Here is a 23175-nt window from a genome sequence, read left to right as displayed (position 1 = left end):
GTGAACGTCTTCATCCAGTTCCTGCACAGGGTAGGCCCAGGACATCGACGTCTGTTGGCTTGTCGTTGGTACCGCTGTGAGGAACGCAGAAGATTAAGACGGGTCTTCCTCCATGTAAGCCGACAGCGTCTGATGAACTTCAAGGCTGAAGGCACTCCGACTTCTGCCTCCTGGTCCTGGAACAATGGAGGGGCATAGCCAAACTGACTCTCGTGCGGGGACATACCAGTGGAGGAGGAGCGGAAGGTGTTGTGCGTGAACTCGGCCCAAACAATGAAGGACGACCATGTGGACGGGTTGTTGGAGGCCATACATCTGAGGGCGGTTTCCAGCTCTTGATTCATCCTCTCGGTTTGGACGTTGGACTCCGGGTGGTACCCTGAAGATAGAGGGGCCACTGGCAGTGTGAGTTGGCAGAAGGCCTTCCAAAACCTTGAGGCGAACTGGGGACCTCTGTCGGAAACCATATCTTGAGGAATGCCGAAGACTCGGACACATGGTTAATTACCAACTCAGCCGTTTCCTTGGCAGAAGGTAACTTAGTCAAGGGGACGAACCTGGCCGCCTTAGAAAACCTGTCGATGATGACTAGGATAGTAGTATTACCATGGGACGGAGGAAGGCCAGTAATAAAGTCCAATGAGATATGGGACCAGGGTCGGTGGGGAATTGATAAAGGGTGAAGGAGTCCTTGAGGGTGGAGGTGAGAAGATTTGCCCTGGCAGCACATGGGACAGGCCTTGACGAAAGTGGCAACATCTTTTATGGTGGGCCACCAGAACTTTCGCTGGATGAACACCAAGGTGCGACCTACGCCCGGGTGACAGGTGAGGAGTTCCCCCACAGAAGGACCTGGGTCCTCGCTGCCTTGGGGACAAACAACCGATTGGCAGGACCTCCTTTCTGACCCGGTTCAATAGCTTGAGCTTGTCTCACGGCATCCTCAACTTGTCACGAGATCGGGGCCACGATCTTAGTGGCAGGAAGGACAGGCTTGTCAGTATCTTCTCGAATGGCAGGAGCGTAGACTCGGGACAGGGCATCCGGTTTGAGATTCTTCGGCCCGGGCTGATAGGTGAGGATAAACTGGAATTGATTGAAGAAAAGAGACCATCAAGCTTGTCTAGAGTTCAACCGATTCGCCTGCTGGATATACTCCAGATTTGTGTGGTCCGCAAGCACTTGAAACGGTTGAGAAGCCCCCTCGAGCCAGTGTCTCCATTCCTTCAATGCCATCTTAACCGCTAGGAGTTCACAATCCCCCGCATCGTAGTTCCTCTCGGCCGAGGTAAGCCGGTGTGAGAAGAAGGCACAAGGGTGGAGCTTCTTGTCTTCACCCCTCTGAGACAGGACAGCTCCAACACCAACCTCTGATGCGTCTACCTCCACCACAAAAGGTTAATCCGCAGTCTGTATTGTCAGGATGGGAGCAGAGAGGATGCGCTGCTTGAGTCCTTGGAAGGCCGTCTCAGCTTCTTTTCCCCACAGAAACCTTGCGTTGCCACCCTTGGTAAAGGCTGAGAGAGGGGCTGCCACTAAGCTGAAGTTCTTGATGAACTTGCGGTAAAAGTTTGAAGCCCAGGAAACGCTGAACTTCCTTAAAAACCTCTTGAGGATAGGGAGACGCTAGCGTCTCAACTGGCCAATTGCCTGGGGAAATGGAGAGCGCCAGATTCAAATAAAATGCTATAAAATTCAAACTTTCATTAAATCACACATGTAAGATACTCAATTAAAGCTACACTCGTTGTGAATCCAGCCAACATGTCAGATTTTAAAAATGCTTTTCTGCGAAAGCATAAGAAGCTATTATCTGATAGCCTGCACCATATGCACCAGCAGTAAACAAAGGAGCTAGCGTAGCAGGCGCTACACAAAACGCTGAAATAAAATATAAAATATGCATTACCTTTGACGAGCTTCTTTTGTTGGCACTCCAATATGTCCCATAAACATCACAATTGGTCCTTTTGTATTATTAATTCCATCCATATATATCGAAAATGTCCATTTATAAAGCCCATTTGATCCATAAAAAAACAGCTTAGAAAAACGCAACCTCACTACAAAATATTTCAAAAGTTGACTATAAACTTTGCCAAAATATTTCAAACTACTTTTGTAATACAATGTTAGCTATTTTTAAATGTTAATAATCGATCAAATTGTAGACGGGGCAATCTGTATTCAATACATGAACTAAAAGACGTCCCTGCATGGGACAGTGCGTTTCCCTGGAGCCCTGGAGACGTGGAGCGGAAATGGCCCAGTTTGCCGCAATATAGACAGCATCGCTCCCTCATCCGGTGGTCTCTTTCAGCCTGGGAGATGCGTCCAATCTGCATGGGTTCCGGTGGAGCTAGCAAGGATAAAGGTGGGGACTCGGAGCTGGGACCGATAGGAGCTAAGGGCGAGAGGTCTACGGTTGAGTTCTCTGTCTCTCAGACGCTGGTCTATGCGCGAGGCCAATTTGATCAGGGACTCGAGGTTGTCCTGTGGTACCCGTGTGGCCAGTTCATCTTGGATGGTGTCGGAAAACCCTTCAGAAAGCACACTGTGAGGGCCTCGTCGTTCCAGCCACTCACTGCTGCCACCGTGCGGAACTGGATGGCATAGTCCATCACGCTGCGCCGACCTTGGTGGAGAGTCAGGAGATGTTTGGTTGAGTCAGGGCTGCTGGTAGGACCTTGAAACACTCGCTTGAATTCCTCAGCAAAGGCAGAGTAGCTGGCACAGCAGGGACTTTGGCCATCCAACACAGCAGTAGCCCAGGCCAGGGATTTTTTTCAACAGCAGGGTGATGGTATATGCGATCTTGGACCGGTCGGTGGGAAACGACGAGGGTTGCAGCTCGAAGGAGAGAGAACATTGGGTGAAAATCCCCTTACAAGCACTCGGATCACCTGAGAACCGGTGGGGAGGCGGAAGACAAGGTTCAGCCAGGGGGTTAACTGCCACGGGCACTTGAATCTGAGGTACTGGGGCGGGAGCGGTTACCGGGGGAAGTTGATCAGATATCTGCTTTATGGAAGTCAGGATCTCCAACAGAAGTTGAGAATGTCAGCCATTAAGGCCTCTTGCTGAACCAGAGCGGCTTCGTGGCATTGGACAGTCCCCTCATGGTGGGACAGCGTGGCAAAAAGGTCCTGGGAACTGGCTGCCTCTGGGTTCATATTGGCTCTGTGTTTCTGTCAAGACCCGGTTGCGAACTCGGGTCTCTGGTGTGAGAAACAGTCACTTAGCAAATTGAGCCACTAATAGTTGGCAGAACCCAGAAGATGATGCAGACACAGCAGTACATGAGATGGTGTTTTAATAAAGTAAAAAGGAAAGTTCTTCAGGCAAAAATATAAATCCACAACGTCAAAAGTAATTCCAAGAGAAAAAGATAATCCTCCAAGTCAAAAGGTAAATCCACAAGGTGGTAGGTACAGCAGAAAAAAGCCTCAAAAGATAATCAAAAATAAATAAACGAGAACAAAAACAGAGTACCACAAGAGAGTCCAACTGGAGCAACAAATGTTCACAGCATCGCTGGGGCTGGGTGCTAACATTCAAACACAAAGCAAAAAACTGAAGAAAACTAGGGGTTTAAATACATTCAAGGGAAACGAGGCACAGGTGCAAATAATAACTGGAAACTAGGGAAAACAAAAGGGTCAAAAAGCACAATGGGGGCATCTAGTGGCCAAAACCGGAACAATCCTGGCCAAATCCTGACAGCTCTACTACAAAATATGAAGAACATATTGGTGTCAGTGGATTTGTCCGTTTTTATGGAGATGCTTTCTGTTAGTTTGACCAAACTGTGCCGCTGTTCTTTACATGTGTGTTAATGAATGCATGCATTTTGGAATTCTAAACTTTTTAGAGGGGATGTTGGCGCTTGCAAAAGCCATATCCTCAATATTTAAGTTTTTACATGTATTTCTATAGCGAATGAAAATTACAACTCTTTCGGAAATAGGCTACATTTTCTTAGATCAACTACCATAGAATGTGGATAACAGTCCTTGCATAAGATATTTAGTATGTTGATCATGTCTTTAAGATAAACATTTCATTTCAAGTCGGTTGAGAATTACATTTTTGGAATAATTGGATAAATAAGTTAAGATTTAGTATTTATTCGGATCATTAATTAGCTGCTGTTGAGGGATCGGCTACTCCTCCTGGGGTCCAAACACGAAACAACATAATATACATAAATATACATAGCACAACATTTATGTTACAATTTTGCCATTTAGCAGATGCTCCCATCCTGAGCGACCCATGGCTAGTGCATTCATTTTAAGACAACCATATATCGCATACATAATACAATGCAAAACATACTGAACAAAGATATACGCAATATGCAATCATTTCAAAGATTTTACTGAGTTACAATTCATAAAAGGAAATCAGTCAATTGAAATAAATGTATTAGGCCCTAAACTCTATGGAGTTCTCATGACTGGGAATACAGATATGCATCTGTTGGTCACAGATACCATAAAAAAAAGGTATTTGTGGATCAGAAAACCAGTCTGAAAATGGTATGACCACCATTTGCCTCATGCAGCACGACACATCTCCTTCACATAGAGTTAATCAGGCTGTTGATTGTGGCCTGTGGAATGTTGTCCCACTCCTCTTCAATGGCTGTTTGAAGTTGCTGGAAATTGGCGGGAACTGGAACATACTGTTGTACACGTTGATCCAGAGCATCCCAATCATGTTCAATGGGTGACATGTCTGGTGAGTATGCAGGCCATGGAAGAACTGGGACATTTTCAGCTTCCAGGAATTGTGTACAGATCCTTATGACATGGGGCCTTGCATTATGCTGAAACATTAGGTGATGGCGGCGGATGACTGGCACAATAATGGGCCTCAGGATCTTGTCACGGTATCTTTGTGCATTCAAATTGTTGTCCGTAGCTTATGCCTGCCCATACCATAACACCCCCACCACCATGGGGCACTCTGTTCACAATGTTGACATCAGCAAACCGCTCACCCACATGACCCCATTCACGTGGTCTGCGGTTGTGAGGCTGGTTGGACGTACCGCCAGATTCTTCAAAATTACATTGGAGGCGGCTTATGTTAGAGAAATTAACATTAAATTCTCTGGCAACAGCTCCCTCAAAACATGTGACATTTGTGTTGTGTTTGTGTTGCGTTGTGTGACAAACTGCATATTTTAGAATGGTATTTTATTGTCCCCAGCACAAAGTGCATCTGTGTAATGATCATGCTGTTTAATCAGCTTCTTGATATGCCACACTTGTCGGGTGGATGGATTATCTTGGCAACTGAGAAAACCTCACTAACAGGGATGTAAATAAATGTGTGCACCATATTTGAGAGAAATAAGCTTTTTGTGCATCTGAAACATTTCTGGGTTATTTTATTTCAGCTCATGAAACATGGGACCAATGTTGTGTTTTTGTACAGTGTACAATACAAAACCATAAAAATGTCTGTGTCTCTTCTCAGTCACCGTTGTGCCATAAGGTGTTCTTTTCTTTGTTGATGTAATCTGATTTTATTGCTAGCTTGAGGTGGCAGAGAGCTCCATTTAGTCATGGCTCTATTTAAGACTGTGTTTAATACTAGCCTCTGTTCTGGACCTGGGAATTGTTGCATGTCTTGTATGTTACCGATGAGTGTCCAAACTGTGTGCTTGAACAGACAGTTCAGTAGCTTCAACACATCCACAAAGACCAATAGCGATGCCTCCCTCCTTAACTTTGAGCAAAGAGAGATTGACATGCATGTCATTGACATTTGGCCTCTGTGTACATTTAAGTGCAATATGTGCTGCTCTACATTTTTATTTTTATTTAACCAGGCAAGTCAGTTAAGAACAAATTCTTATTTTCAATGACGGCCTAGGAACAGTGGGTTAACTGCCTGCCTTGCCAGCTCGGGGGTTTGAACTTGCAACCTTCCGGTAACTAGTTCAACGCTCTAACCACTAGGCTACCCTGCCGCTCCCACATTAAGGGTGTCAGTAATTTATTTTACTTTTGCAGCCGACGTGTATACTGTTGAGTTATCAGCGTACATGGTCACACAGGTTTTATTCAAGGTCAGTGGAAGGTCATTAGTAAACACAAAAAACAACAATGGTCCAAGCCAGCTGGCTACCCTGGGGTACAACACACTCATCAGAATTTGCATTAGAGAGGCTTCTATTTAGGAAAAGCCTCTGTTCTCAAACGCTTTCATGTTTGGGAGTAAAACCTGCTATTTTCAAGCCTTTAGCAAGTCCCTCATACTCACTTTTCTGCTTTTACCGGGATTCTACCCAAGATTGTGCTGTAAACAATGACAACAGATGTTCATTTGGGGTAAGTAAAACAGAATAGAATATGTTTCTACACTAATGTGGATGCAACCATGATTACGGATAATCCTGAATGAGGGTAAAAGATCATACCCCCGGGCCTCTCGAGTGGCGCAGCTGTCTAAGCATTGCAGTGCTTAAGGAATCACTACAGACCTGGGTTCGATCCCAGGCTGTGTCACAGCTGGCCGTGACTGGTAGACCCATGAGGCGACACACAATTGGCGCAGAGTCGTCCGGGTCAGGGGAGGGTTAGGCCAGCTGGGATTTCCTTGTCCCATTGCACTCTAGCTATTCCTTGTGGCAGGCCAGCACCTGAAAGCTCAAACTTCGGTCTCCAGCCGGTACAGTGTTTCCTCCGTTCTAGGTTAAGCGAGCAATGTAATAATTTTTGTAACTTGTTATTAAACCAAATCTCTTTCTCTGAGCAATTGTATTAGTATAAAATAATTTCCCCCTTTTTTGCATACAATATAGCTCAGTATTTGAATGATTTATTTTCTGCATTCATTATTGCGCACCTTTATCAACGCTGTCAATAATTTCAGACCCCATTGTAAGAGGAGCAAGCCTCTGAAAGCACAGTTTTGTGTTTCCCCCAGGTCTGCCCGAGTGGAAGGTTTTGTTGAATTTTTTGTTAATCATAAAAAAAGCCCCTGCACATCCGAAGTGAAACTGTTTCCATGTGGGATGGTGAGTCATAGGTTACACTGAGACTGGGACCACAAAGAGTCCAAGAGGATGTGGGAGATTGGAAATTGAGAGATGATGAGAAAAAAAAAGAATGTTAGAGAAAACAAAGGCTAGAGTTAGGAGAGAGAGAGAGAGAGAGAGAGAGAGAGAGAGAGAGAGAGAGAGAGAGAGAAAGAGAAAGCAGTGGGTGGAAAGATGGATGAGTGGCGAGAGGGAGGGGAGAACATCACTGATTGGAATGATGGAAGGGGAATGAGAAATGGAGAGAGAGGGAATGGGAGTAGCAGGACTTCATTGGCCTCAAAGTTGCAACTGGGTCCATTTTATATGGCCGTAATCCGAGGGAGCTGTTGGTTCTGGCTGGGGAAATTTGTGCACTGTGTGGAACAGGATCTTTGAAGTGTTCCACTTTAACCAATGCAGATGTTGCACAAAGCAAAACTAAAATAAATAGTTTTTAGCCAAAACGGCTATGCCTTGTTAATTTTGTTTTACTAACATCTGTAGTCATTGTTTACAGGGTAACGGAGCACAATCTTGGGTAGAAACCCGGTAGAAGCACAAAAAGTGAATATGAGGGACTTGCTAAAGGGCCTTGAAATACAAGGATATACTTCCAAACTCTTGAGAGTGATTTTCACTAAAGGGGCATTTTTTATATATAGTTTTTGTCATTACAGCATACAGGTAACTGTCAAAATAATGTAAACAATGTCTGCTGAAAGGAGGCGATTCCACACAGGTTTGGTTTCTGAGTTGATTAAGCAATTAACCTCCCATCATGCTTAAGGTCAGGTTAGCTCAGTGCTGACACCCCTCATTGAGTAACTCAAGTTGAAGACCAACCAGGGGTATTGCAGACTGCCATTAGCAACTAAATTATCCTCATAACTTCTTCTGTGTGCGATTATAAATATAATCGCTTCAAGGACATACAGTATTCACAACACTTTTTCCACATTTTATTGTGTTACAGCCTGAATTTAAAATGGTTAACTTTTTACTCCATACATTTTCCCTGACACCTAAAAGTACTCCTTACATTGTGAATGCTTAGCAGGACAGGAAAATGGTCCAATTCATGGGTGAATCAAGAGAACATCCCTGGTCATCCCTACTGACTCACAAAACAGTGTTGGTGCATGCCCCTGGCTAGTCGTAAATAAAAAAAACAAGAAAATTGTGTTCTCTGGTTTGCTTAATTTAAGGAATTTGAAATCATATATACTTCAACTTTTGATACTTAAGTATGTTTTAGCAATTGCATTTACTTTTGATACTTAAGTATATTTAAAACCAAATACTTTTAGAGTTTTACTCAAGTAGTATTTTACTTGGTGACTTTCACTTGAGTCATTTTCTTTGAAGGTATCTTTACTGTTACTCAAGTATGACAATTGGGTACTTTTTCCACCACTGGACATTTGAATAGCAACTGAAGATGAGTAAAAGCTGCGAGTTGCTGACTGAATTTCTACGGTTCATGGATATGAAGGGCCTGGTCTGCTCTTCAAATTCAACATCTCTAACAGCATCCCCTTATCAGCATCCTATCTTGAATGAAAAAATGTGCTTCTGTATTACATTTGGCTAAGTATCTTTCTGTGTTTAAGATGGGACAGTGACCTCTTCTCCATCCTCCTCTTGCTCCATTTGATCCCCCCCTTCATCACAAGGCTGCAAAAGACCTGGCAAGGTGTCTGACTCTCAAGTTGAGAAGCATATTGGTCATGGTCATATTCAGAAATGTTTGCATTGATCTCCTTATCTGACAACCCAGTGTCATGGTTTATTGAATCCAACCCACTATACTATTGGTGAATTTGAAATAATGGTTGTTTATTTTTTTTGTTTTTGGCTCGAATGAACCTGTCACACGCTGATCTGTTTCACCTGTCTTTGTGATTGTCTCCACCCCCCGCTTCCCCATTATCCCCTGTGTATTTATACCTGTGTTCTCTGTTTGTTTGTTGCCAGTTTGTGTTGTTTGTCCAGTCAACCAGTAGTTTTGTCTCAGCTCCTGCTTTTCCCAGTCTCTCTTTTTCTTGCCCTCCTGGTTTTGACCCTTGCCTGTCCTAACTCTGAGCCCACCTGCCTGACCACTCTTCCTGCCCCTGCTTCGTGGTCTTATGGAGGGAGTCCAAACGTTGGCTGAGCACCATGACCGGGCATTGGACATGCTGCTGGACAAATTCTGCGGGTTGTCTGGGGGCAGCCTGCCATGGTGGTAACCCCACCGCCCCTCAGTAACTCGCCCCACTGACCGTTTCACCTTCTCAGGAGCCCCGTTTACCTCCCCCGGAACGCTTTAATGGAGAGCCAAGCACCTGTCGGGCGTTTTTTAGCTGTGTGCCCTCATTTTTTAGCCCTCCTCCTTCCCCTCGGATCGCTACAAGATAGCCTACCTCATCATGCTGATGTCTGGGAGGGCTCTCACCTGGGCTACTGCCATATGGGAACAACAGCCGGCCATGTGAGTGAGTCTGGAGGGGTTCGTGGGAGAGGTGAGAAAGGTTTTTGATGCCACATTCTCTGGGAGATAAGCTGGAGTTACCGACAAATCTTGACTCCCTCATTACTTTGACCATCCGCATCGATGGGCGGTTGCGGGAATGACGGATGGAGTGGAAATTCGATTTTGTTCGAACATCCATCAATTCCACCTCGCCTCCGAGTCATCCCCGACGGTCCCGTTGCCAAGAGCGACAAAGGTTTCCTGACCTTCCTCGAGAGTTACCCAAGACAGCCGAGGCACTGTTTCCCAAGCCTATTCAACTAGGCAGAGCTGGGCTGTTTCCAGTGGAACGGCAACACAGGATCAACACAGGAGCTGTCTGTATTGTGGGACATTTTGTGTCCTCTTGCCCGGTAAAAGACCAGGCTCACCGGTAGGAGCGAGTACTCTGGTGGGCCAAATGGAGAAGTTTTCTGCTTCCATTACTCACAACCCTTTTCATGTCATTGCTGTGGGGAAACCAGTCCAAATCTCTCTGGGTCCTCATTGACTGGGGCCGATGAGAGCTTTTTGGACGCCACACTGGCTTCCGAGCTGAACATCCCCACTCAGTCCCTCTCCATTCCATTGGATGTTAGAGCGTTGGATGGGCGTTCTATTGGTTGGGTCACCCATGACAGCATTCCCATCAACCTACGTGTGTCAGGGAATCACAGCGAGACCATTCAATTCCTGCTCATCAAGTCCCGCCAGATTCCTGTGGTTTTGGGATTCTCGTGGCTCCAGCGACACAATCCCCTCATCGACTGGTCTACGGGTGCTATCGGTTTGGGTCTGTTCTGCCACGCCCATTGTCTGAAGTCGGCGCAACCAGCCCCAGGACATCTTTCTGGGGGCTTGGAAGTTGCTCTGGACCTCTCCGCGGAGTACCAGGACCTCCAGGAGGTTTTCAGCAAGTCCCGGGCCACTTCACTTACGCCGTACCGCCCCTATGACTGCGGGATTGAACTTCTCCCTAGCACCACGCCACCCTGGGGACGTCTGTACTCTCTGTCGGGACCAAGGCTACATTAGGGACTCCTTAGCTTCAGGAACTATCTATCTCTTCTCCTCTCCCGCTTGGAACAGGGTTCTTCTTCATGGAGAAAAAGGACAAGACCCTGTGCCTGTGCATTGACAACCGGGGACAATGACATTACTATGAAGAAACGTTGTCCGCTACTACTAATTTCCTCTGCCTTCGAGTTGCTCCAGGGGGCCACTGATTTATCCAAGCTGGATCAACGAAACGCCTACCACCTGGTGCTGATACAAGAGGGGGACGTGTGGAAGACCACCTTCAACATGGTCAATGGCCACTATGAATATCTGGTCATGCCCTTTGGCCTCACCAACGCCTCTGCTGTGTTCCAGTCTCTGGTTAATGATGTTCTCCACGACATGTTGAACCGGTTTGTCTTCGTCTACATTGATGACATCCTCGTCTTCTCCCGCTTCCCCCACGAACACGTGCTCCACGTCCGACAGGTTCTCCAGTGCCTTCTGTCATAAATAATCAATAATATTTCAACAGGACAAAAGCTTCGTCAATAGGAAAGGAGAAACAAGAAGGTGCGTTCACGATCAGGGCGCATGGCTGATGAATGGAAATTTCCACTGGCCACTGATTGAAAGTGCTGTATCTCCCTCATTTTACAGAGTAAAAGCCTGAAACAATGCCTAAAGACTGGTCACATGTTGAGGAAGCCATAGAGCTCGTGAACTGGGTCCTAAGTTTTTGTATGGGGGATAGGCTTTCAATGTAAAAACAGCCTTTCAAAATAATAGTTCTTCCGGGTTGGATCTTCCTCAGGTTTTCACCTGCCATATCAGTTCTGTTATCCTCACAGACATTATGTTAACAGTTTTGAAAACTTCAGAGTGTTTTCCATCCAAATCTATTAATTATATGCATATCCTATCTTCTGGGACTGAGTAGCAGGCATTTTAACTTGGGCACGCTTTTCATCCAAAATTCCGAATGCTGCCCCCTACCCTAGTGAAGTTAAGCTGCATCCCTGCGCCTCAATGCCATGGAGAGGAACTACGATGTGGGCATTGGAGGAATGGAGGCACTAGCTAGAAGGGGCGGAACATCCATTCTTTGTGTGGACAGACCACAAAAACCTAGAGTATCTCCGCAGCACCAAGCGCCTCAACTCCAGGCAAGTGAGATAACCGGGTGTTTGTGCCTGACGCTGTCCGCTCTGCAGTCCTGGAGTGTGCCCATTCCTCCAGGCGTGCCTATAATCTGTCATCCCAGCAACTGGTATGTGTTGAGTACGCCAGCAACACCCTTCCTTGCTCTGCCACAGGTCTCTCGCCCTTTGAGTGTTCCATAGGATATCAGACTCCACTCTTCCCAGAGCAAGAGGAGGAAGTCAGCAATCCCTCTGCCCAGATGTTCATCCACCGCTGTCGCCGTACCTGGAAGAGAGCCTGGGCCGCTCTTTTGCAGACCACTTCCAGGTATAGGCGACAAGCGGATTCCTGCTCCACGCTATCGGCTCTGGCAGAGGGTATGGCTCGCAGTGGGTATGGCTCGTCCCGTAAACTTTCCCCAGTTTCATCGGCCCGTTCCCCATCTGTAGAGACATTAGCCCCACTGCTGTTCGTCTTTTGTACCCCATACCCTCTGCATTCACCCTACTTTCCATGTGTCTAGGATTACGCCCGTGTCTCAGAGCCCTTTGTCTTCTGTTTCCAGAACCAACTCTCCTCCCTGTGACATGAATGCCCATCCAGCGTACACGGTGAGACACCTTCTCAGTGTTCATACCTGATAGAACTAGTATCCAGGAACAACTTTCTGCCATTGTCCAAAGCAGTCTACATCCTTGCTGTCGGGACCAAAAGGAGCAGCATCCATAATTACTTCATCATCCTGGACAAACAGGCTCTGCCATGCAACTCTACAAGCACTCTTGATGCCTTTGATGAGCTCTTCAAGACACACTTTGTGTTTGGGACCTCTTACAATCTGATGCTGCACAGGATGTACACTTTCATACAGACAACTGTGTACAAGATACATTTTGAGAGGTTAAGGACAGTCCATGTGTTGCAGAGCTTAGAGATAGATTTATACACTAAAGCAGAAATATTGAGTTCAAATATGATTTGTTTTATTTGTAATACTAGTCATGGGAGTAGTAACTTGCTTATCACTAGCTCTCAAGTTGATTCATGGACATTGCCGTGGTAAAAAACTTAAGCTGAAATGTGGTCAAATAGGTTGTTGTTGTTTATTTGGTACTTTTTCAGGCTTAATGCATGGTGGTCTTTAAAACTGCTTTCCTCACCATCTTAAATAAGCATTCCCCATTCAAAAAATGTAGAACTAAGAACATATATAGCCCTTGGTTCACCCCAGACTTGACTGCCCTTGACCAGCACAAATACATCCTGTGGTGTTCTGAATTAGCATCGAATAGCCCCCGCGATATGCAACATTTCAGGGAAGTAAGGAACCAATATACTCAGTCAGCTAAGGCTAGCTTTTTCAAGCAAAAATTTGCATCCTGTAGCACTAATTCCCAAAAGTTTTGGGACACTGTAAAGTCCATGGAGAAAAAGAGCACCCCCACCCAGCTGCCCACTGCACTGAAGATAGGAAACACTGTCACCACCAATAAATCTACGATAATCAATCATTTCAATAAGCATTTTTCTATGACTGGCCATGCTTTCCACCTGGCTACTCCTACCCCGGCCAACATCGCAGCACCCCCTGCAACAACTTGCCCCCCCCCCTTGATTCTCCTTCACCCAAATCCAGAAGATAGCTGATGTTCTGAAAGAGCTGCAAAATCTGTATCCCTACAAATCAGCTGGGCTAGACAATCTGGACCCTCTCTTTCTAAAATGATCCGCCAAAATTGTTGCACCCCCTATTACTAGCCTGTTCAACCTCTCTTTCGTATCGTCTGAGATCCCCAAAGATTGGAAAGCTGCCGCGGTCATCTCCCACTTCAAAGGGGGATACACTCTAGAACCAAATGGTTACAGACCTATATCTATCCTACCCTGCCTTTCTAAGGTCTTCGAAAGTCAAGTTAACAAACACATCACCGACCATTCTGAATCCCACCGTACCTTCTCCACTATGCAATCTGGTTTCCGAGCTGGTCATGGTTGCACCTCAGTCATGCTCAAGGTCCGAAACAATATCATAACCGCCATCGATAAAAGACAATACTGTGCAGCCATATTCATTGATATGACCAAGGCTTTCGACTCTGTCAATCACCACATTCTTATCGACAAACTCAACAGCCTTGGTTTCTCAAATGACTGCCTCGCCTGGTTCACCAACTACTTCTCAGATAGAATTCAGTGTCAAATCGGAGGGCCTGTTGTCCGGACCTCTGGCAGTCTCTATGGGGGTGCCACAGGGTTCAATTCTCGAGCCGACTCTTTTCTCTGTAAATATCATTGATGTCGCTCTTGCTGCTGGTGATTCTCTGATCCACCTCTACCCAGACGACACCATTATGTATACATCAGGCCCTTCTTTGGAGACTGTGCTAACAAAACTCCATGTTAGTAAAACTAAGTGCATGCTCTTCAACCAATTGCTGGCCGCACCCTCCCGCCTGACTAGCATCACTACTCAGGACGGTTCTGACTTAGAATATGTGGACAACTACAAATACCTGCCCAATATTTACGGATTTCTATAAATGTGAGTGAAATATTTTCCCCTGCATCATTCTTTGTTGGAATATTGGGTGGGTATATACCAGTCATTACAAGAGACTGTCTTTGAGAAGGCGTGGCATGAAATATATGGGGTATTCAGTTGTTTGTTTCAGGGTGGCTGCTTCATGTAGAAAAATAATAGACCCTCTACTGGACGCTCCTCAATTACCCCAACACAAATATTGCCGACCACAAGAAGTGAAGTAATACTGTGCAAAGGCTGTCACGTGACCTGAACTAGTCAGTTTTTCTTCCACAGGAAATTTGACCTTCTAGCTTTGTTCTTGCCGGGTTAATCAAAACAGTTCCTTGTTGCTTGAAACAAGCCAGGACTGACATACTCCTACTCTTGTTCTTGCCCTTTCTACGATTTTTGAATTATGACATTTTCTAGATGTTTGAGTAGATGGAAGACCAAGACACTGACCAGAATGTTTTATAGTCCTTTGGCTGTTATTCTGCACTCACATAAACATGATGTCCATATAAGAAAGTAGTCCTCCCCTACTTCTGAAGCCAGAGAATGTTTGTTTGTCACCTTTTAGAGTGCAGTGTTTCATTTCGCTCCAATTTCTGTGTAAGTGATTTTCTTACGTGATCAAACCAACCCGGACTTTTACTCACTCCCGGAGTGCCTGCGACAATGATTCCTAAACATACTCATTACCCCAACTCATAATTTATTAATTTCGACCATAATAACGAAAAACACTAATTTAAATATGTGCTCAACTCTCAAAAGCTTTCAAAAGTGAATTCTTTCGGACAGAGTTCTCACACTTACAACGTATGTCTCACATTCGGATGTTTCCAATCCATTCATTCCAGCATCTCTTTGAGGTATTTGAGGTCTATGTTTGCATGGTCAGACAGTTTGTCTAGATACGCATTGTGGTGTTGTTGATGTTGTTGTCATCGTCAAATGTTCTGTCTCTGTAATTGTCGGGGTGTCTTGGTGGTCGTTAAACGCTTCCATTGATCTGTATGCCATGATACTGTCTCACTCTCCTCTCCTATTCTCTGCTCTCATAAAACACCCAATTTAATCTTGTAACTGTTGTTGAGACTGAAATCTCACTATACTAGCCCAACAAACTTAAATGGATTTATAGTAACAGGTGGATCGGAAGAAACATCCTTAGAAATGGTTACATCTAGGTCTAATGCATTTAGAATGGACCATGAGATTGTAGGGTGCTAACTTTGCATTAAAGTACATCATTATGCATTTCGGAGAGACTTTAGTCACAGTGGGAAGGCAACATTCACCTTCATGATGGAACTATTTGAAGGCAATTACAGAATACATAAATCGTCACTTGGCCACATTGGCCATGTTTTTCGAGGCCATATGATTAATGTTTTTTTTTGTAAACCTGACTCATTTGCTTAAAGTGAGGAGCTTTTTAACGGGGGCGTTAGAAATGCTTGCCGCAAGGGCTACTCTCGAGTTGGAGTGTGCTTGAGTTAATTTAAGTTCAGAGGAGAGCAATTACATGCAACCATGGCCTGACAAAGATCCTCTCGGTTTAATTGAAAGGAATTTTCAAATATTTAAAGTCCCAATGCAGTTGTTTCTTACTCAATATCAAATCACAGATTTTTCTATATACAGTATATATATATTTATTATAGAATACAAATATACAATTGCAGAATTGTTAGTTTTTATTTCTCTCACAAAGAACAGCTCCAAACCCCCACCCCACGCACCCCAATCCCACCCATCTTTCCATCCCAGGGAATAATGCTATACTTTTTAAAATGTATATAAGGTGCCTACATGTTGGATCATGGTTTAAAAATAATCTTCATGTGATAAATGAGTGAATATATGGTCTATAAGTAGAAATACACATCTGCAGGCCAAAATATTTATTAAACAGACTGTAAAAGTTTATTATAATAAAAAGAAAGAAGAAATAAGAAAAAGTAGTAGATGCGAGTGAAAGAAAAGGTTGCCAAAAGGCGCAGAACCTGACTGTTGATCCTCTCAAGTGAATTTTATATTTTCTAATTGAAGAAATAATATGTCTTTGAGACACACAGCTAGGGAGGGAGGGGCTGCAGATGTCCAGAATCCAGTGATGAGCCAGAAGAGTTGTGAATGCAATAATATGAGAGTGTTTACACAATATAAGAGGGAGTCTTCTACATATCCAAAAATATCAACATTGGGTTGGGTGGTGGTTGAAGTTGAATAGGTTAGACCTGTGACAAGGTTTCAAAGATTGAAGTCCAGAAGATTATCAGTTTGGAGCAAGACCAGAACATGTGTGTCGTCTAAATCATGGTATATCTCTACTAATCTGGACTTGTTTATGGAGCACTTTATGGAGCACCTTAAACTGGATGGGTCTAAATCGAGCACAGGAAGAGGATGAGTTTACTCTTTTTATAACGCTTCCCCACCAATCCTCTGCAAGTTCTATGTTCAACTCAGCTTCTCCACACTTCTCCCTAGTTCTGTTAAGGGAGGTGATTTCGAAGCACATAAGACACAAGTACAAGTATGAGATAAACCCTTGTAAAATTTTAAGCAGAATGTAACATGGTAATGCCTCCGGCAGGTTGGGAATGAATAATATTGAGTATGAATGTAGTGCCTGACTTGGAAGAAGCGGAAGAGGTTGTTGAGTGGCAAACCATGTTTCAAACAAAGATCATTAACTTCTTGGATATAGGGGGCGCTCTTTTAATTTAGGAATAAAAAACGTGCCCGTTTTAAGCGCAATATTTTGTCACGAAAAGATGCTCGACTATGCATATAATTGGCAGCTTTGGAAAGAAAACACTCTAAGGTTTCCAAAACTGCAAAGATATGATCTGTGAGTGCCACAGAACTCATGCTACAGGCGAAACCAAGATGAAACTTCAACCAGGAAATGGGCAGAATTTTTGAAGCTCTGTTTTCCATTGTCTCCTTATGTGGCTGTGAATGCGCCGGGAATGAGCCTGCCCTTTCTATCGTTTCTCCAAGGTGTCTGCAGCATTGTGACGTATTTGTAGGCATATCATCGGAAGATTGGCCATAAGAGACTACATTTACCAGGGGTCCGCCTGGTGTCCTTTGTCTAAATTGGTGTGTAATCTACAAGCTGCATGCAGTCATCCAGTGATTGAGAGGAGAGAGGAGGCTTTCAACGAACGATATATCATGAAGAGATATGTGAAAAACACCTTGAGGATTGATTCTAAACAACGTTTACCATGTTTCAGTCGATATTATGGAGTTAATTTGGAAAAAAGTTTGGCGTTTTGAAGACTGAATTTTCGTTTTTTTTTGGTAGCCAAACGTGACGCACCAAACGGAGCAATTTCTCCTAAACAAATAATCTTTCAGGAAAAACTGAGCATTTGCTATCTAACTGAGAGTCTCCTCATTAAAAACATCTGAAGTTCTTGAAAGGTAATGATTTTATTTGAATGATTTTCTGGTTTTTGTGAAAATGTTGCCTGCTGATGCTAACGCTAAATGCTACGCTAGCTGCGCTAGCTGTTACACAAATGCTTGTTTTGCTATGGTTGAGAAGCATATTTTGAAAATCTAAGATGACAGTGTTGTTAACGAAAGGCTTTTGCTTGAGAGCTAGCATATTAATTTCATTTCATTTGCGATTTTCATGAATAGTTAACGTTGTGTTATGCTAATGAGTTGCGGGGATAATTACACTCCTGGATACAGGTTTTTTTCGTAGCTAAACGTGACGCACCAAACGGAGCAATTTCTCCTAAACAAATAATCTTTCAGGAAAAACTGAGCATTTGCTATCTAACTGAGAGTCTCCTCATTGAAAACATCTGAAGTTCTTCAAAGGTAAATGATTTTATTAATGATTTTCTGTTTTTTGTGAAAATGTTGCCTGCTGATGCTAATGCTAAATGCTACGCTAGCTGCGCTAGCTGTTACACAAATGCTTGTTTTGCTATGGTTGAGAAGCATATTTTGAAAATCTGAGATGACAGTGTTGTTAACAAAAGGCTAAGCTTGAGAGCTAGCATATTAATTTCATTTCATTTGCGATTTTCATGAATAGTTAACGTTGCGTTATGGTAATGAGCTTGAGGCTGTATTCACAATCCCGGATCCGGGATGGCTCGACGCAAGAAGTTAAAACTGCAGAGGACATCATTTTCAGAAAGGACTTTGAAGCTTATCAAGCCTATGTTTTTCCAGATAGAAAAGGCAGAATCCAAAGCACAAGGGCGGAACGAATGGTTGTTTCAAATGCGTTCTAGTAAAGAGGGGTCTTTAAAACCAAAATGATTCTGTGTCCAGATTTTAATTAAAACCTCTTATGGCTGCATCCCTTGTTCTCAATTTCCGCCTGAAGACATACCCTAATCTAACTGCCTGTAGCTCAGCCCCAGAGGCAAGGCTATGCATATTCTTGCTATCATTTGAATGGAAACATTCTGAAGTTTGTGGAAATGTTACTTGAATGTAGGAGAATATAACACAGTAGATCTGGTGGAAGAAAAGAAAAAGAAAGAGCATACGTTTTCTGTTTATTGTTGTAGCATCATCTTTCACATGTACTAGAATAGCCACACAGTCATATAGGATGCTGGAGATAATTTTGATGAATAACATAAGAGGGCAACTGTAGGTGTGCAAAGTTCCAGATTGATAACTTCAGGAATGGGTGAGCTACATGACATTTAGCATGAAGTCACCCAGGTGTCCCACACAAGTTGCCCAAATGTACCCAAGTGGCCGAATTGGTGAAATGACCTATAACTATATACAACAGTGCAAATAACTATATACAACATATCAAAAAGCAATTCTAACACACACACAAAAAAAATGTACAGTACAGTACACCCTTTGGAAGTCCTCTACACAATATTTTGCTGCCTGTGCCATGTCCCATAGCAGTCTTTTTCTGATGTAAAGCAGAGGCAAACTGAACAAGTGGTGCAGTTTATGCGACACAGAACACAACGACGCCTCCATGCTGTGCCCTTTTGGCTGAGGCACAGTCATGCCTGCAGTAATGAACTGTGGCATATGAACACCCTTGGAGGCAGGAGTAGGGGGGGCAGAGGTAGAGTGGGCAGCTTGGCACCGGGGGATCCCAGTCGGAGTCGCTATCACTGTGAAAGAAAACATACAAAAATATATTTGTATTGTATGAGCCTTTTATCATCACATAAAATAAACAGATACGTATTGTATAGAGCAGAGGGAACAGTCACTAAGGTGAAGTGCTATTCCATTCAACTCTGGCCGTTGTCGTGGGCCTGCCCTCACCTGAACAGCACCCAATGGCTATTTCATATGGATATGGAGAGGAGTAGCAGGCGCAGTGGCCATGTGTGTGTTTGCTGTTCTACTCCATTCCGTTTGAATAAAAAAATTGAAAATATTTATATCTGACATGGAATATATATATATATACACACACACACACACACACACACACATTCAAACCACACATTTCATTGCAAATTGCAATATATATATATATATATATATATATATATATATATTTTTTTTTGCAAAAAATAAATATATATACACTGCTCAAAAAATAAAGGGAACACTAAAATAACACATCCTTGATCTGAATGAATGAAATATTATTATTAAATACTTTTTTTCTTTACATAGTTGAATGTGCTGACAACAAAATCACACAAAAATGATCAATGGAAATCAGATTTATCAACCCATGGAGGTCTGGATTTGGAGTCACACTCAAAATTAAAGTGGAAAACCACACTACAGGCTGATCCAACTTTGATGTAATGTCCTTAAAACAAGTCAAAATGAGGCTTGGTAGTGTGTGTGGCCTTCACGTGCCTGTATGACCTCCCAACAATGCTCCTGATGAGGTGGCGGATGGTCTCCTGAGGGATCTCCTCCCAGACCTGGACTAAAGTATCCTCCTGGACAGTCTGTGGTGCAACGTGGCATTGGTGGATGGAGCGAGACATGATGTCCCAGATGTGCTCAATTGGATTCAGGTCTGGGGAACAGGCAGGCCAGTCCATAGCATCAATGCCTTCCTCTTGCAGGAACTGCTGACACACTCCAGCCACATATGAGGTCTAGCATGGTCTTGCATTAGGAGGAACCCAAGGCCAACCGCACCAGCATATGGTCTCACAAGGGGTCTGAGGATCTCATCTCGGTACCTAATGGCAGTCAGGCTACCTCTGGCGAGCACATGGAGGGCTGTGCGGACCCCAAAGAAATGCCACCCCACACCATGACTGACCCACCGCCAAACCGGTCAAGCTGGAGGATGTTGCAGGCAGCAGAACGTTCTCCATGGCGTCTCCAGACTCTGTCACGTCTGTCACATATGCTCAGTGTGAATCTGCTTTCATCTGTGAAGAGCACAGGGCGCCAGTTGCGAATTTGCCAATCTTGGTGTTCTCTGGCAAATGCCAAATGTCCTCCACGGTGTTGGGCTGTAAGCACAACCCCCACTTGTGGACGATGGGCCCTCATACCATCATCATGGAGTCTGTTACTGACCATTTGAGCAGACACATGCACATTTGTGGCCTGCTGTAAATCATTTTGCAGGGCTCAGGCAGTGCTCCTCCTTGCACAAATGCGGAGGTAGCGGTCCTGCTGCTGGGTTGTTGCCCTCCTACGGCCTCCTCCACGTCTCCTGATGTACTGGCCTGTCTCCTGGTAGCGCCTCCATGCTCTGGACACTACACTGACAGACACAGCAAACCTTCTTGCCACAGCTCGCATTGATGTGCCATCCTGGATGAGCTGCACTACCTGAGCCACTTGTGTGGGTTGTAGACTCCGTCTCATGCTACCACTAGAGTGAAAGCACCGCCAGCATTCAAAAGTGACCAAAACATCAGCCAGGAAGCATAGGAACTGAGAAGTGGTCTGTGGTCACCACCTGCAGAACCACTCCTTTATTGGGGATGTCTTGCTAATTGCCTATAATTTCCACCTGTTGTCTATTCCATTTGCACAACAGCATGTGAAATGTATTGTCAATCAGTGTTGCTTCCTAAGTGGACAGTTTGATTTCACAGAAGTGTGATTGACTTGGAGTTACATTGTGTTGTTTAAGTGATCCCTTTATTCTTTTGAGCAGTGTATATTTATATTTCATAAAACAGCATTAGCACTTACCTGTCCAGAAGTATGTCCTGTCCTTGCAGAAACAGCTCCTCAGTTCCTGTTTGAATCATAACACTCAAAGATTCCTCAAACAAAAAATCTGTCTCACTTTCACTTTTTCACTTTCACTTTAGACTTTCGCTTCGCTTTTCCTGATTTATTCGCCATGATGTCTTCAATGAAATCGTTGAAAATACAACTTTCCGAAATACTGCTGCGCGCAACACGCGTCACAGCAACTCCTCTGATAGTCAAGGCGAGAATGGAGTTCCTTACGCGTGCATTTACAAACAAGGAATGGTGGTCCAACCCAAAACCATTACATACTAACGTTTACCTCAGCTCATTGGCTATCTACCCAGCTAGATTTCAAGAAGATCAGTGGTCATTGGGCAGAAATACAGTCAATCAACGCTAAAATGATTGGTGCTCAAGGTAGTCATGTCTTGTTGTCTTCAAATCAGTTCACTTCGGTCAAAACTTCCAGAGGAATGCACTGAAACCAACCATGACTAGATAAACAATGGTTTACCGTGTGTAATTACGTCAAATGCTCCGTAAAAAAATTGATAGAGATGGAATTCACGGCACAAACGTGTTACAAAATGTTTCGATTTAGGGTATAAAAATTTGATTTTATCAAAGAAAACGGCACTTCATTTGATCACTGGGACCCTCAGGAAGAGCAAGATATCAGAATGTAAGTCAGAATTTTACCTTCAGAAAGTGAATGTGTAAAAACTGTCATGGCCGAAAATGTTTTTGTTGTTGATTGCTCTTCTCAAACAAAAGCATGGTATTTGTTCTCTGTAATAGCTATTTTAAATCGGAAAACGTAGTTTGATTACCAAGATCCTAATCTTTTGAAGGATGTAAGACACTTGCATTTTCAAGAATGTTTAATGCTACGACGTTGTATTTTTAGTTGTCACTGAAATTTCCCCTGATGTTGATCCCTGTACGGGGATCGCAGCCATATTAAGAGAAGAAATTACAACTGTAAATTTGGATTAAGTAAATCAAATCAAATTTATTTATATAGCCCTTCGTACATCAGCTGATATCTCAAAGTGCTGTACAGAAACCCAGCCTAAAACCCCAAACAGCAAGCAATGCAGGTGTAGAAGCACGGTGGCTAGGAAAAACTCCCTAGAAAGGCCAAAACCTAGGAAGAAACCTAGAGAGGAACCAGGCTATGTGGGGTGGCCAGTCCTCTTCTGGCTGTGCCGGGTGGAGATTATAACAGAACATGGCCAAGATGTTCAAATGTTCATAAATGACCAGCATGGTCGAATAATAATAAGGCAGAACAGTTGAAACTGGAGCAGCAGCACAGTCAGGTGGAAGTTGAAACTGGAGCAGCAGCATGGCCAGGTGGACTGGGGACAGCAAGGATATGTGTGTAATTGATCTAACAAAGGCAGAGACAGAGGAAAGGTGAGAGGACCAAGCTTCTTTAAGGCACTAGTCTGTCTCAGGGGCATGAAGCCAAAATGTGAATATGAAATTACTGAATAATAATTTTGGTAGAGAGAAGGGAAGACTTTGAAACAACTATAAAAACTTGGGAAGCGTATTCATTTTTATATATTGTATTATCCCAACTAAAGATAGAAGTAATATAACATATGGAATTGTTTTAAAGATGGTCATACTAAGTATTATTTAGCTATTTGATTAAGAATTTTAAGACCCCTTAAGGTATCAAATATTTGATTATACATTGAATTTTGCATTACTGCTATTGGCCAATACAAACACTGTAACGATCGTTGTTGGAAGGATTGGTGCAGCGTGGAAGGCGTTCATCATGTTTATTAATGTGAACCAACAACAAAACAA

Source organism: Oncorhynchus tshawytscha, linkage group LG26 (assembly GCF_018296145.1).
Source record: "Oncorhynchus tshawytscha isolate Ot180627B linkage group LG26, Otsh_v2.0, whole genome shotgun sequence".
NCBI lineage: Eukaryota > Metazoa > Chordata > Actinopteri > Salmoniformes > Salmonidae > Oncorhynchus > Oncorhynchus tshawytscha.
The sequence above is the reverse complement of the archived record's forward strand: the minus strand, read 5'-3'. Positions refer to the sequence as shown.